The 15,075-nt window shown below is 45.4% G+C and overlaps 1 long non-coding RNA gene across 2 annotated transcripts; it reads right to left on the bottom strand.

The window, feature by feature from the left end:
- Positions 1 to 9,654: 9,654 nt before the first annotated feature.
- Positions 9,655 to 11,231, bottom strand: LOC104870771. 2 transcript variants are annotated; one of them, XR_004514243.1, is made up of 3 exons: positions 11,194 to 11,231; positions 10,453 to 10,739; positions 9,655 to 9,823 (listed from the first exon to the last, which is right to left on the bottom strand). It is a non-coding gene; the product is annotated as an uncharacterized LOC104870771 (long non-coding RNA). The 2 variants fall into 2 exon arrangements; XR_004514242.1 differs by lacking the exon at positions 11,194 to 11,231 and adding an exon at positions 10,929 to 11,125.
- Between the last annotated feature and the right edge of the window lie 3,844 nt (positions 11,232 to 15,075).

The following is a 15,075-nucleotide window of genomic DNA, read 5'->3' as shown; positions in this document are numbered from 1 at the left end:
GGCAGGGCAGCCCGGCTTCAGATTGGGGTTTGGGGGCTGGCAGAGAGGGGAGAACACCCCGAGCATGCTTGAAGGGTGGGTGTGGAGTTTCCCTCTTGTTTCTCATCATTTTTACTACCTCTGTGGTTTCCTGCTGTGTTTCATGGTATCCTTCTCGCCTGTGTGACAGTCTCCTGCAGGTGCCCTCCCGCTAGTGCCTGCTCCTGGAGGGACCCTTCTCTGGTGGGGGGACCTGCACTATGTGCCCTTGAACGTTGTCTCAGACTCAGCACACAGGGAACCGCACATACTTTCTGAATTAAAATTTGAAAGGATGATCCAAGAAGCCACGCCTTTCTCCAAAACCAAAAATCGAGGACCTCTGTGGGTTCCTCTCTTCTCCCTCGCAGTCGCTGTATGAGGTGTCTTTTCCTGCCCTTCCCGCCCCGTGGGACAGGAGAGAAGCCCCCACCCCCGGAAGGCACTGCCAGTCCCAGGCACCTTCCAGGGAACCTACAAGGAGAGGATGTGTGCTCTCTGCCTCTCTGAAGGGGGTGACAGGCACTGTCCCCCAGCCCCTGACCAGGGGGCGTCTCTGCCCGTGCCTCTGCTCGCTTTAAACTTCAGTGTACAATCTCACCACATCACTCCCCCAAGTGTTAGAGTCTTAGCTAATCCCGGAACTGGCAGTCTTCCCATTTCCTGTTACGCAGGCAACCACTGTGGCTGGCCTGGTCTTGCCTTATGGTGTGTCCCCGAGGTCCTCAATAGCTGTGTCCTGGATCACCTCCCTGTGCTTCCCTGGGCTGCCCCATGGTTCCCATCTCCTGCTTTTCCTGCTTTTTCCTGTCTCCCTCTCATCTTGATTCGGTAACTTTGCCTTGGCCAAAGCTGGACATAAGGCGCACGCATGTAATCCCAGCTACTCTGGAGGCTGAGGCAGGAGGATGGCAAGTTTTATCCCTGCTTTCTAGAGACCCTGTCTCAAGATAAAAAGGAAGAAGGGCAGAGGGTATATAGCTAAGTGGTAGAGCGCCCCTGGATTTGAATCCTAACACTACCAAAAGAAAAAAGGACAATTGTAGGTTTCGGGGAAAACGAACAAAAGACCATTTATTCATGAACTTCCCTCCAGTGCCAGATATTTTTCTTTTAGCAGAAGTGGAAGGTGCTAGAGGAAAAATGAGGTTCCTGGAATAAAAAGGGGATGCAACGATCTGTGATTGGCTGCAGGGGGTAAAAGGCAAGCTCTCCGGGGCTGTTTTGTAACAGGAAACACTGCTTGCTTCCTGCGGAGGTGGAGGGCACCATTTGTGGTCGGCTACTTCCTGGAGCAAGTGAATCACCCAGATGCTTCTTTGACCAACTTTCCGATGGTCCTTACCGGACGCGGGGTGCCGTTCGGTCCATCTCACCTATGGCTTCTGTCATCAAGGCTGCTGCTGTGACCCAGGGCGGGACCCTGGTGGCGAGGAGGAGCGAGCGCTTGGGCTGTGTGCGGACTGAAGCCGATTTCCTGGTTCTTTCTGGGGGATGAGGAGGAGGAGCCCCGTGGGAGGGTGGGGTGCACCTCTTTCCCACAGCCTCGCCCTCTTGGTGCTCCTGCGGGATAGACCGAAGACATCCACACACCCACGACACGGGGCATCCTGCCCTGGGCTCCAGAGGAGGCGCACCTGTCGTCCCGTAGTCTCTTGGCTGTAAGAGGCTCCGAAGGTAGATCGGAGCTGTTCAGAAGTGTGAGTCCATCACCCTCAAAGGCAGCTTTGGGCAACCAGCCTTTCCAGTCCAGTGGCTGGAAACAGGACCAAGCCCGCAAGCTGCAGCAGTCCTGTGGTTGCTACAGGGCGCGGGGCTTCCTGGAGCCTCGCATCCCGCTCCTGCACAGGGGCATCCTGGCCCTCAAATGCTAAAGAAGAGCACGCCTGGGCAGCCCGAGCAAAGCTGCTTTGTGCTGAGGACATCCGGAGGTCCCCAGGGGCTGCCTGGGGCTGCGCATCTTTCTGCTGTCCGGTGTCCACCGCCAGCTTGAACGTGGGTGCTCGGGGGGACCTCTTGGCGTAACTCCGATGGAAGGTCCGGGTCCAGTTTGTTGAGCTGGGGCTTTTATGAATAGGTTAGGGGTCTTAGTAGGACCGGCTTAGACTGGGCCATGCAGAGCGGGCGTGAGACGAGGGGGCAGGACTCCTCCTGGTGCTGCTTCGAGCCGGGTGGGGTGGGGCTGAGAAGGGAACCGGGATGGCCGTGCGTGTTCCCGTCCAGTCGCTGGGCCGGCACCTGCAGGTGTCATTGCCACACGGGAAGAAAACTCCCAGGAGCAGTCGGGGCACCGACAGATGGGAGGAGACTGTGGGTTCTCGGTGGACGCTGCCGGGCCTGGGTCGGTGACAGCTCGCTGAGTAGAGCTGATAAATGGAGACAGAGGTTGATACAGGAGGAGCCCGAGGACCCGTAGGGTAAGGTTTGTGTTTGAAGCGACTGGGGCTTCTGTTAGGAGCCGCTCAGTCCCTGTGTTGGAGAACAGCCAGAGGGAGGATGGAAACTTCCAACGCAGGTGTGAGTTGGATGGGTCTGGCTGAATGTGAGGTCTTTAATCACTTACCAGGGTCCTTTGCCCTAGCAGAAGGAGAGTTGGCGGACGCGGGTAGCCTATCAGGGGACCCAAGGATGGAGTCCGTAGTTTTGCTGTTCAGTAGAGGGGCAGAGAGCTCTAGAGTAGTTTTGCACTTCCCCTGGGGGACTCCCCCAGAGGAAACCCCCAGGAAAAGATCTCCCAGTGCAGGCAGGGCCTGAAGGGTGGGTGGTTGTTAAGGATCAGTTTCCTGATGATATGGGTGGAGAGTGGAGGGCCAAGAACCCCTCGTTTCCTGCGGAAAGGTGACTGTCTGAATCCCTAAATCTGAGAGTTCAGTCTGCAGCATCTTGAGAGCCTGAGGTGTTGGCCCGGACGAGAAGGCATGCAGGGTGGGCCGCCTACATGGGGTAAGAGGATACATTCCCAGGAGGGGTCTTCCCTTGGGGTGTTTGATATGAGGTCTATGGAGGAGGATGGAAACTGAGGGCATTACAAAGAGGTCTGGCGGGGCTGAGGAGTGAGAGGTGCGGAATCGGGACGGGGGATAGCCAGGAATGTATGGGAGAGTATGTGTTTACGGAGCGATGGAAGGGCTCAGTCGGTAGGGATGGAAAGGCTGGTCGTTAACCCCCACACGCCGATGCTGAAAGCTGAACCGTAGGTCCCAACAGTGTTGACAGAGAGGAATGGTGGTCCCTGTGTGAGGAGAAATGAGATGGACTCTCCTTTGGCCAGAGAAGAGCTGCAGGCCCTGCCATTCTGGGGCTAGAAGAACAGGACCCATTAGATCAGCTGGGCAGGGCAAGGGAGTGACGGCCCCATCCTGTGTTGGAGCCGGGCCCATTAGGTTGCACAGAGGATAGGGTTTTATGGGTGGGTTGTGGATCTGGGCACTGCTTTGCACGATCCTTGTTTTGCTGCATCAAAAGCAAAGCCCAGGGGTTTAGACTTTTGCTTGGGTAATCGGCCTGGTCAAAGTATTGTGAGAAGCTGGAGGGCAGATTCATGGGAGGCTTTTTGGAGACCTCTCTGTCAAGTTTTTGCTCTTGGTAGACCTTGAAAGAGGTGGTCAAGAGATTGGCCATAGGGGTTTGAGGACCATGCTTGGATTTATGAGTTTTGCCTTGATGTCAGGTGCTGCCCGGGAAATGAAATATCTTGAGACCAAGCTGTCCCTAGGTTGAGGATCTAAGAAGGCGTGGATGCTAGTGTCTCCGTGAGCCAGGCCACAAATGGGGCTGGGTTTTCTTGGGGTCTTGACAGATTTTGTGGAGTCTGTCAAAGTTGATGGACTTAACAGGGGCTGTAGACTGAGGAGCTTGTGAATTCTCTGGCGGACTTGTGTTGACAGTTGAGTGGCCCAATTCACAGTGTGGTCATGAGGGAGCGTAAGGCCCAGGGAGGCAGGTGTCACTGTGGCCCGGCTGGCACGGCGTTCCAAACGTCATGGCAGGAAGGCTCCATGTCTTTTTCCCCATTAAGTTTATTGTTACATTTAAAGCAGACAATACAGTTACATTCTTCGTTGGGATCTTGTACCTTTACATGACAGATCTTGGTTCTTATTTTTTCCCCTTACCCCTGCCCTCTTTTCACCCCCTCCACCCTCCCCTATTTACAAAGACTTTGTTTCCATTTTTTCTTTTCCCTTATTTCCTTCCCCTCCCCTTCCCACTTCTCCTTTAGCCGTTTTTTTTTTTTTCTATTTCACACTATCAATTATACCATTTGAACCTTGTTTACACTTTTAGTTTTTCATACCAGAGAAACTATTCAGTATTTACACATGTGTGTCTTGTTTATTTATTTATTTATTTATTTATTTATTTATTGGTTTTTCTAAGGCAGGGTTCCACTTTAGCTGAGACTGATCTGGAACTCATTATGTAGCCCAGGCTGGTCTCGAACTCAGTGATCCTCCTGCCTCAGCCTCCCGAGTGCTGGGATTACAGGCGTGTGCAGCCACGCCCAGTTTATTTATTTCACTTGAGTGTGGCCTCAATGTGCATCCATTTAGCTATAAATGTCTCTAGTTGTTCGTTCTTTGTGGCTGAGTAGTACTTCATTTTATAGAAAAACCACATCTTCTTTATCCAGTCTCCAGTTGATGGGCAATTGGGCTGCTTCCAAGTTTTAGCTGTTACAAACTGTGCTACCATAAACATGGGTGAGCATATATCACTGTAGTAGGATTCTTTTGGTATAAATCTTTTGGGAAGATGCCCAGCAGGGGAATATCTGTGTCAAATTGATCCTCTAATCCTAATTCTTTGAGGTATCTCCATATTAATTTCCACAGTGGTTGCACCAGTCTGCACTCCCACCAACAATGGAAAAGGGTTCCTCTCACCCCACAGCCCCACCAGCATTTGTTATTGGTTCATTTCTTGACAGCAGCCACTCTTTCTGGGGTGAGGTGGAATCTTGGTGTTGTTTTCACTGGCATCTCTCAGATGACCAGTGAGGTCGAACATTTTTTCATGTGTTTATTTGCTGCTTTTACTTCTTTGTCAAGACTCCGTGTCTTACATGAAGTTCCCTCGAGGTCCCACACCTTCTGGTACTTGTCTCTGTCCTGGGCTGTTCCTCTGTGATGAGCAAGCTCACCTCTAACTGCAATATCCATGCAAGATTGTCCTGCTCCAAGTGACACCTTCCAGACCTCCCAGGGAGCCTTATTTGGTGACAGTGGCAGCAGGCACCGAAAGGCGCCTTGCCCTGTTCTCGTGATACAGCTTGGGATGACCACAAAGACCACTTTCTGAACGGATTTGTGTTTTTCTTTCCCCTGCTTCTGGGAATCATTTCTCTCACAAAGTGAATAAACCTTCTTCACCTCTCAGGGGAGACAGAGAGCTCTCCTTTCTTGATGGATTCAGCCCAAGATGGCTTTCTTTTTTTTTTTCCTTCACATCCTTTCTTATCAAAGTTACTCTAGCAACACATAGTGGCTTATGATGGATCGATTGGTTTCTTCACATCTTGAAATAACCAGGTGTGAACATGCTTAGCAGCAGACCGGTTAGTGTCTGTGTCCGGCCTGTAGCTGATCCCATGTTGTCGCTGTCCGTGATCAGCACACCTATGTGGGTGAACTGTGTAGCCGACATCGACACGGTGGTGACCAGTGACCTCCTAGACAAGCTTCTATCTAGGGTCTTTGCTGGCCACAGTGTAAGATGCAAAGTCTCACTTCCACTCCACCGAGCGTGAATAGCCAAAAAGGTCTCCATGATGTTGGGTCCTGTAGCCCAACGAGGCTCCGGGAGCTCAATGGAGAAACGAGAAACCCAGGAAGGAACACACCAGGCTAGATGATAAACAGACCTTTATTAGTCTGGCCAGACAGCGCTCTCAGAACAAGTAGCTGGTTCAGAGAGGTGCCAACTCAGGGGCTGAGGTCTTTTTTATAGGCTGCTAAAAAGGGGGCGGTTAACATTTTAGTCTTGCAGGCAGGGGACAAAGGTCTGCTGATTTGAGCTGGTGGTCAGCAGCCATGTACTCAGCAGTCACATACTGATGAGTAACAGATACCACCTATAGGATGTTTCAAAGGTCACCAAGACATTCCGGATGAGCAAACAGCTTGACAATTAACTTGGGGTCTCTATGTATTTCATAGTCTAGAACCACTAACTTACATGTTAATCAGGATCCAGACTTCAAACAGTACAAGATTGCCTTACATTCCTAAGCCAGGGTTTGAACAAAGGTCGGGGCTATGGCTACAATGGGAGGGGGTTAGAGCACTGTCTCCTAGGCCTTTTGTCATTTAGCATGGGCTTGTAATTTAGGTCTTACAATACCCACTGATTTTAGGTAGAATCAAATCCTTGATTCATCAATTTGCTTAAATTTTTAGCTAAGGGGTCATAGCAATTTGTAAAGGCATCTCTTAGACAGCTAAGTTGGGGATTAGGATCCCCAGAGCACATAAAGTTTTCATATTTTTATCATCTGTAGGCTCATAAACTCTTAATTTAGAAGCATAATAACTCATAACAGTTTGACACAATGTAAGAGTCTATATCCTGATTTTAGTTCTCATTCTTCAGCATTGCATAGACTCACCAGCTTCTGGTATGGTGAGATCAGGGCTTCGAGTGCGTTGTCTCCTGGTCTCCTGGAGTCAGAATCCCTGGAATCCTGTTTTTACTCTAGAGTGGTGGTAGCTGAGCTTCAGCTACCTTGACAGCTGTGGGTGTAACCCTAAGTGCCTCATATGGCTCTTTTTATATAGGTCAGAAAGGGGTCCTTTTAAAACTTTAACATAAACTCAGTCTCCCAGTTTTATCAGATGGGCAGGAGTTGGCACAGGGAGGTCTTTTTTTATTTTTAATTTACTCTTGAATATTTTTTTTAAATATTTGTCTAATTTTACCAGCTGTGATTTCATACTAGATAAGCCCAGTTGAGATAGTTTTATAAAGTCTCTATAACCTCTGTTATAAATGTTGGCTCATTGTCACTGTCTATGGAAAGAGGCAGACCAAACCTTGGAAATTTTTTTTAAATCTTGCATATCTCTGAAGCCCTCCTTGTTTTTATAGGGAAGGCCTCAGGCCATCCAGAAAAGTACAAACCCATACTAACACATATTTATAACCTTTACAGGGGGTGGGTATATCATCTGAAGTTTCTGTTTAGTGGCCCTTTTGGCTTATCTACCTTAGCATTGCCATTCGCTATTTTATCTTTTTCTTTCTTGAATTATTATAGCTACTTTGTCAGATTTCCACATTGCCTCAAATAACTATATTACATCCTGTTTAATTTTAATAAGTTTGTCCTCTGCTGTGAGAAGCCCACATTTTTATAGACTGTGCCATAGATATATCAAGTGGCAAACAGGAGTCTGTATAAACATTTACCCTCTTTTCTTTGGCCCATCGGAGAGCCTGTATGAGTGTCCACAGTTCCGCTCATTGAGCTGACCATCCAGTGGGGAGGGGTCCTGCTTGGACCATTTCATCTTGAGTCATCTCTGCATAGCCAGCATAGCGTACCCCATTTTCCATGAAGCTGCTCCCATCCTTAAACAGGACGGAATCAGCCTCAGGCAGGGGGTCTTTCTGCAGATCTAGATGACTGGAGAACAATTCGTCAGTGACCCCGAGGCAGTTGTGATCAGGGGGCCAGGTTCTGAGGGCAAAAAGTAGCAGGGTTTAAGGTTTTAACTGGAGCAAAATATAAGGGGGGATTTTCACAGATGAGGGCCTGATATTATGTGACTCTATTATTTGAGAGCCATCAATGTCCTGTTGTTCAATAGTTCTAAAAGGCATGGGAAACTGAACAATTTATTTTTTTCTAATGTTATCTGGTCAACTTCCTTATTAGCATCACTGCAGTTGTCAGGGCTTATAAACAAGGAGCCATCTCTTCATAGCTGGATCTAAGTTCTAAGATAAATATGTCACTGGCTAATTCTATGGGCCTACTCCTTGAGTGAGCACCCCTAAAGCAGTATGATTTGTTTCAGTCAGGTACAAAGTAAAAGGCTGGGTCATATTTAGGATCCCTGATACAGGGGGCAACAGAGGGAGTTGGTTTTAGCTATTTAAATGCTGATTCTTGCTCTTTACCCTACAATAATCACTGTCTTTCTGGCCCTTTAAAGATTTATACATATAGAGAATCTAGATCCTGTAAAAATCTTTTGCCCCCAAAATTCTCTCATCTGCTTTAAGTCCTTTTATCTCCAAGCAGCATAAACTTTATATCTTGCCTTCTGAAGCAGCATTAATAGTCTCTCAATACCCTGTTTTTTTTAGTACATCAGAAAATTATCAATAATCATAATTTTATGTATGAAACTTCATAACCTTTAATCTAATTAGGTATCAAAAGCATTTTAATAGAAACTCTTAATAACTATTTTTCCACAGAAATCCTATCTTGAAAATGAGCACTATAAACATATCACAATAACATATTTAGAATCTAACCCTTTGATGATAACAAATGTAAACATTTTATAACAACATATTTAGCCCTGTTTATTGGTGATATCGTCTCAGAGGGTTTTTAGTGAATAATGACCAGAATAAATTTTTCTGAGTATCTGTCCTTTTACTATTATCAGAAGTCTATTTAGACCTGAGTTTATACTTAATTATCTTGACAAAATTTTAACTTATAAAACCAGGCTATAGAAATTAACAAATTATTAGTATCCTTGCTGTCATTTCAGTCAAATATAATTGGACAAACACTTTTCAAACAATTGTATAGACACAAACTTGTAAGACAATTTGTGAAACTATAATATGCTCAAATAAATGTATTTGGCCAATTGAATTATAAGGCAGGCGGCAGTACCATTGAGCTAAATAAATCGCCAGCCCTAGAACCTCTTTTAGTTAAAACTAGTCAAAACTTTTGCAGATCAATTAACAGATCTCATAGAATTAGAATCAAAAGGAAAGAAAACTCTTTGTTACTTTAAAAGTAAACCTTCTGTAACAAACTTGAAACAAACAAGCAAACATACATATTTTCTTGTTAAATCATTTCCACATACCTTTTCTATATACTTAAGCCTTCTGGTCTTGTATATCTTTTTTTATATCTTTCTAACAAGACAAACATAAAAAATCATTTTATATCAAAAGTATATCTCTTTTTCCCATAGCTTTCCTAGTATCTTCCTCTGTCTCGTTTATTATTAACTTTTTATAATAAACTTTAGCTATTAAAATCTTAAAGTGTTCTTTTTCTGTTCTCAGATTGTTACATCTTAAAATTTGATTGGCTACCCATAGAACAGTATTAACCTTGCGTTCTTATCAACAAAGTATAAAAGAACAAGTTAACCCTATAATCACAATTCAAGAATTTGTAATGCACAAGAAATGTTTAAAGCACACCAATTAAACTTAATTCAAATTGAAACAAAAATACATTTATCAAATAGTTAAAATTTCTAACTTGATTTTTCTTATAAAAATCTCTTGATGTTTGGTAAAACACAATTGCAGTTTTTCTGGCTTGCAGTGTTTTTTCTCTTATATTTTTGTCTTTCAGAATTTTCCTATCTGATTTTAATCCATTAGAGATTTTCTCATTTTAGTTCTTTCTAATCTGAGTGTAAGCCCTATTTCATCTTTTTTTTCCTGAGTCCCATCATGCTTTCCCATCTGTACCCTCCAGTGCAGTAAAGCTAAACAACTTTGTTCTTGTCCCTTACCTCCTCCACACCTGTGATCTTAACATCTCAGGGAGGGGATGCAGCTTGACCTCCTCCAAAGGGGAAACACTGGGATTTGCCTGTAACGATGTCAAATTTTCTGAGAGGCAAGTTTACCATGGGAAAAACAGCAGATTTGGCAAGCAATTGTTTTAAGACCAAAACTAAATAGTTCTCACTAGTAGCTGATTACCATGGAGCAGAAGCTTGAGCAATTCCTAGAATACATAGGCTCCAAGTTATCAAAGTCTCAGGTAAGCGAAACAAAGGCAGATAACTTTCTTTTTGTCTAGAGTTTTTTTCTGGGGGCCAAGTCTGGCTTAGCTGAGACCATGATAACTCGCAAAGTTTTTAAAGCATCTTTGGTTGCAGTTTTATCTTATAGTCCCCCACAAAATCTGTATCAAATTTTTGAATTATGCACTTAAGAACAGTTGGTTTAGTATTAGCATTTCCCATAACCATTAGATATTCCCTTGTCCGGTGATGCAAGACAAAGGGTGGGGTGCAGTTCCAGAAAACGGCCTTGTTTATTCATCTGGCAAGCCCTACTTCCTTTCTTTTGATGTACAGAGGAGGCTACCGAGCTCGTTCCACTCACTCTCCTAACCAAGTCTCTTTGACACACACAGTCACATAAGAAGTTAACACATTCCCTCCCTGGGTCCCCTTCCAAAGACAAACTAGGGAGCAACCCAGGGGATCTTACCATTCAGACAGATGATTTCATTCATTTTCCTTCTTTCTGTTCCACTACCGGTGAGCTGGCCTCCGTGTCCTAGAAAGGGAACCCAGGAAATCCTGGGGACGCGCCTCTTCCCTTCCGAGGAGGTGGGCAGTCACTTGCTCCAGTGGGACTTGGGTTGACACAGGGAGTGAAGCTTTCCATGAGAGAATTTAACCCTGTAATCATCCTCTGCTCAGGGGAAAAGCCAATTTTAAAATAAGAGAGAAAGCAATCCAGCTGGGCGTTCTTGGTGCCAGATCCTCCCATCCCTGTTTCAAGGAAAACGCAAAGTTAACACACAACAGACAAGACCCTGACAAGACAAACAGGTGCCACAGAAAACAGCTTTGATTCTACTACCCGGAGTCCTTGTCAGGGCTGGGTCAGGGGAGGCTTCCTGGCTCTTCAGCCACCTCGATCCTGACAAACAAGACAGTTGCAACCGGTTCAAAGCTTACCTCCGGAGGCTTTCAAAGGTCTATGTCTGAGAATCTCCTGCTGGATCCCGCAACAGAGAAACTCAGTCGGATTTACAGTTCCCACTTGGGCATCTCACTGGGGCCTCCAATTGTAAGACGCAAAGTCTTATTTCCACTCCACGGAGTGTGAACAGCCAAAAAGGCCTCCACAATGTTGGGTCCTATAGCCCAACGAGGCTCCGGGAGCTCGATGGAGGAACGAGAAACCCAGGAAGGAACACACCAGGCTAGATGGTAAACAGACCTTTATTAGTCTGGCCAGACAGCACTCCTGGAACCAAGCAGCTGGCTCAGAGAGGTGCCAGCTCAGGGGCTAAGGTCCTTTTTATAGGGGGGTAAAAAAGGGGGGTTAACATTTTAGGCTTGCAGGCAGGGGACAAAGGTCTGCTGATTTGAGCTGGTGGTCAGCAGCCATGTACTCGGCATTCACATACTGATGAGTAACAGATGCCACCTATAGGATGTTTCAAAGGTCACCAAGACATTCCGGATGAGCAAACAGTTTGATAATTAACTTGGGGTCTCTAGGTCTAGAGCCACTAACTTACACATTAATTTGGATCCAGACTTCAAACAGTACAAGATTGCCTTACATTCCCAGGCCAGAGTTAGAACAAAGGTCGGGGCTATGGCTACAATGGGAGGGGATTAGAGCAGTGTCTCCTAGGCCCTTTGTCATTTAGCATGGGCTTGTAATTCAGGTCTTACAACAGGCAAGTTGGGAGAAACATGTCTTTGATTCTGCACTAAGACAGAGAGAAACACCACATGCCAGGGGCTGGTGGCTGTCACAAGGTTAGAAGGATAATTTTTACTCAAATGTCCTGATCTGGGTGGGTCCCTCTGTAGTATTTTTTTTTTAAACAAATTTGGTCATTTCATGGCATGATTAAAAAGTGAAAGAATTTGTAATCATATATTTCAGTAAAGATAAAAATACGTGAAAGTCATGACCCAACTATGAAGCAAATAACATATGGCATGATCTGGAGAATTAGGACGACAGAAGAAAAGAAGCCATTCCTTTATGCCTGAAACATTTTGCTTAAATGAGCATAGATTTAAAGATACAAAGACAGGGCCAGGGATTTACCTCAGTGGTGCTGCCACCTGCTATAAGAACAAAATCCTGAGTTCGATCCCTATTACCCCCCCCACAAAATATAAAGACTGGATATGCAGAAAGAGGTAAATCACCTGGGTACTGTGAATACTTTTACATACTACAGTACAACAACTACTTTTTGATTTGCAGTTTTTTTTTTTCAGTACCAGGAATTGAACTCAGGACCTTGCACTTGCCAGGCAGGTGCAGCACCACTGAACTAAATCCCTGACCTAATTTGCCACTTTTGAAATCAATATATAAAGGGGAAATATAAGTCAAGTATAGAGCCCCCAAATAATAAACATCCATTAAAAGTGGTAACATAAAGCAGCAGTATGATTTACAGAAATGAGGTGATTATAAGTTGAAAATACAGAGCTGGCCATTTCCTCCTTTAAACAAAAGACTGTTTGAAGTCAATGGGTTAAGAAATAAAGATTACTAATTAAAATTATAAAGGTAACCAAAACTGCATTCACAGTGGACAATCATCAAGTCCTGCTCAGGAACAGTGGCAGTAAACGTTCTGTTAGCTCTAAGAAACAAACGTGGATGGCAGGCAGGAACACTTTTTATTTCCTGTCTGAATTGTTTAGAATTTTTACTCAGGTACAAGCACTGAAGTTAAAAATTTTTAATCTTCAAACATCAAAGCTGGCTGCTCAGAATCTTTGTTGTATTTCTATTTAGCAAAACTTGAGGAGTTCCCAGGGAAACTTGGGGCTCAGATGCCCATCCTGTGCCGTCTTCCACACCGTTGGGCACAGGGGATACATTACTGCTGCCCTTCATGCCGTGGAGCGAAGTGCTTATGAGAACAAATCTTTTATTGGTTCGGTGTTCTTTTTGAAACTCCTTTCTTTCTTTCTTTTCCTTTCTTTTCTTTTCTTTTTTTGGTTTTTTGAGACAGGGTCTCACTGTGTAATTGAGACTGACCTGGAACTCACTACGTAGCCCAGGCTGGTCTTGAACTCATAACAATCCTCCTGCCTTAGCCTCCTTAGTGCTGTGATTACAGATGTGTGCCACCACGCCTGGCCGAAACTCCACTTTCAAGGGCCAGGGATTTAGCTCAGTGGTTCCGTCACCTGCCTTTGCAAGCGCAAGGGCCCGAGTGTGATCCCCGGTACCAAAAAATAATAACAAAAAGCAAAAACTCCACTTTCTAGAGGGCAAGAGTGCCAAGGCTGCCTGCTGCCGTGGGAAGCTGGGTGGCCGAGTGTACACAGACCAGCTCAGCCTGCGTGGCATTCTGAGACCCTGTAACACACAGGTTTCCTGTCCGCACTGCCAGCCTGATCCATGTGAGTGGTGGGGGTGAAACTCTCAGAGGGCTGTTTCTTCCTCTAAAGTCAGCCAGGATGTTCTTCTCAGAAGTCACTGGACTCTTACAAAATGTCAAAAAAAGCAAAAAATACCAGACACACTGAAAACTTTTGCATGACAGGTTCACTTTGAGGAGAGGCCATGTAAAAGCAAGCATTTGGCTTCAAAGAAAATGATCCAAGTCACTGAGAATTATCCAAAGCATAATTCGGCTTTTCGAGACATGAACATCTTCAACCATCCTGGAGTCCCCACTGGGCTTCTGGGTGCTAAACTCTGTGCATGTACACATGTTGCAAAAGTGAAAACACGATGTGGTCTCTGCATCCATCTGTGGTTATTAATGGGAAAGGTGGGGGGTCACAAGGAATGAACAAGCCACAATCTCATCGATTATGTTCATACCAGACAGGAGGGAGAGTGCTGTGTGTGGTGCTGAGGAAAAGAATCACTGGGGAGGTGGGGAGGGCCGGGGATTTAGCTCAGTGGTTCTGCTGCCTGCCTTGCAAGGTACAAGGTCCCAAGTTTGATCCCTGGTACAAAAAAAAAGAAAGAAAGAAAGAAAAGAAAAGAAAAGAAAAGAAAAGAAAAGAAAAGAAAAAAAGAAAAGAAAAGAAAAGAAAAGAAAAGAAAAGAAAAGAAAAGAAAAGAAAAGAAAAGAATAGCTGGGGAGTTGACAACTAAGGGTGGCGCAGAAAGGATGAGAACCAACAAAGCAAGGGGTCTGCTCAGGGTACTGAAAGGGACAGGTGTGGCCTGAGGGCAGAGGCCAGGTGGCCATCTGGAAAGATGAGCAGGACATTGGGTTCCAGTCTACGGTGCACAGGCCGCCATCCACAGGACGTCCAGGCTTGCTTGTCAAGAAATAACATTTCAGGGCTGGAGGAGGTGAGATGGCTCCATGCAGCAAAGATGGGATATCTCTTCATTGCCTCTTGCTTGTGGACATTGAAGTTGGGTCAGGCCACAGCCCTAGAATAAGCACATTTCCTTGCTTTCAGAGTTTCCCCTGCACCAGTGGTTCATGCACCAGATTCCTGTAACTTTCTAATCCTCCGTGGGGACCTCATTCAAGCAGCCTGGATTTAATGGCTCTACTGTTTCCACCTTTAGGTTCACAGTTTCCTGAACAGTGGGGGAGATGTGCTTTAGGAGAAATCTCTTGGCTTTGTTTTCAGGGCATTTTCTTTGGGGCTCAAGGTACCATTTCACCAGACCTATGCAATCAAAGAGCTTATATAAAATTTTTCACATTTTCTGGCAGGGGATTAAGTTCAGCAGTGCCACAGCCTGCCTCGCAAGGTGCAAGGTTCTGAGTCTGAATCCTGGTGCAAAAAAAGAAATTCACCTTTTCCTAAAAGAGTAGCACAAAATAATCAGCAATCCCACTAATATCCGCTGACCCTTTTTTGGCTATGTTCTGAATTCATTTTGTTTGGGAAGAATTTTGTGGTAAGAAGAATGACCCCAATATTTTGTTCTTGTCTGTCTTACATAGTAATCAAAAGCTCATTTTCTTTCTTTCTTTCTTTCTTTTTTTTGTACCGGGGATTGAACTCAGGTCCTTGCGCTTGCAAGGCAGGCCACCGAACCACTGAGCTAAATCCCTAGCCCAGCAGCTCATTTTCTTTAAAAACCCAGTGAGAGAAAAGAAAACCATTGCCCCCAGCACAACACTTTCACCTCCTTGTC

The sequence above is a fragment of the Fukomys damarensis genome, unplaced genomic scaffold (assembly GCF_012274545.1).
Source record: "Fukomys damarensis isolate Sample0158 unplaced genomic scaffold, DMR_v1.0_HiC HiC_scaffold_24, whole genome shotgun sequence".
NCBI lineage: Eukaryota > Metazoa > Chordata > Mammalia > Rodentia > Bathyergidae > Fukomys > Fukomys damarensis.
Note: the sequence above shows the minus strand (reverse complement) of the source record. Positions and strands in the feature narration are given on the sequence as shown.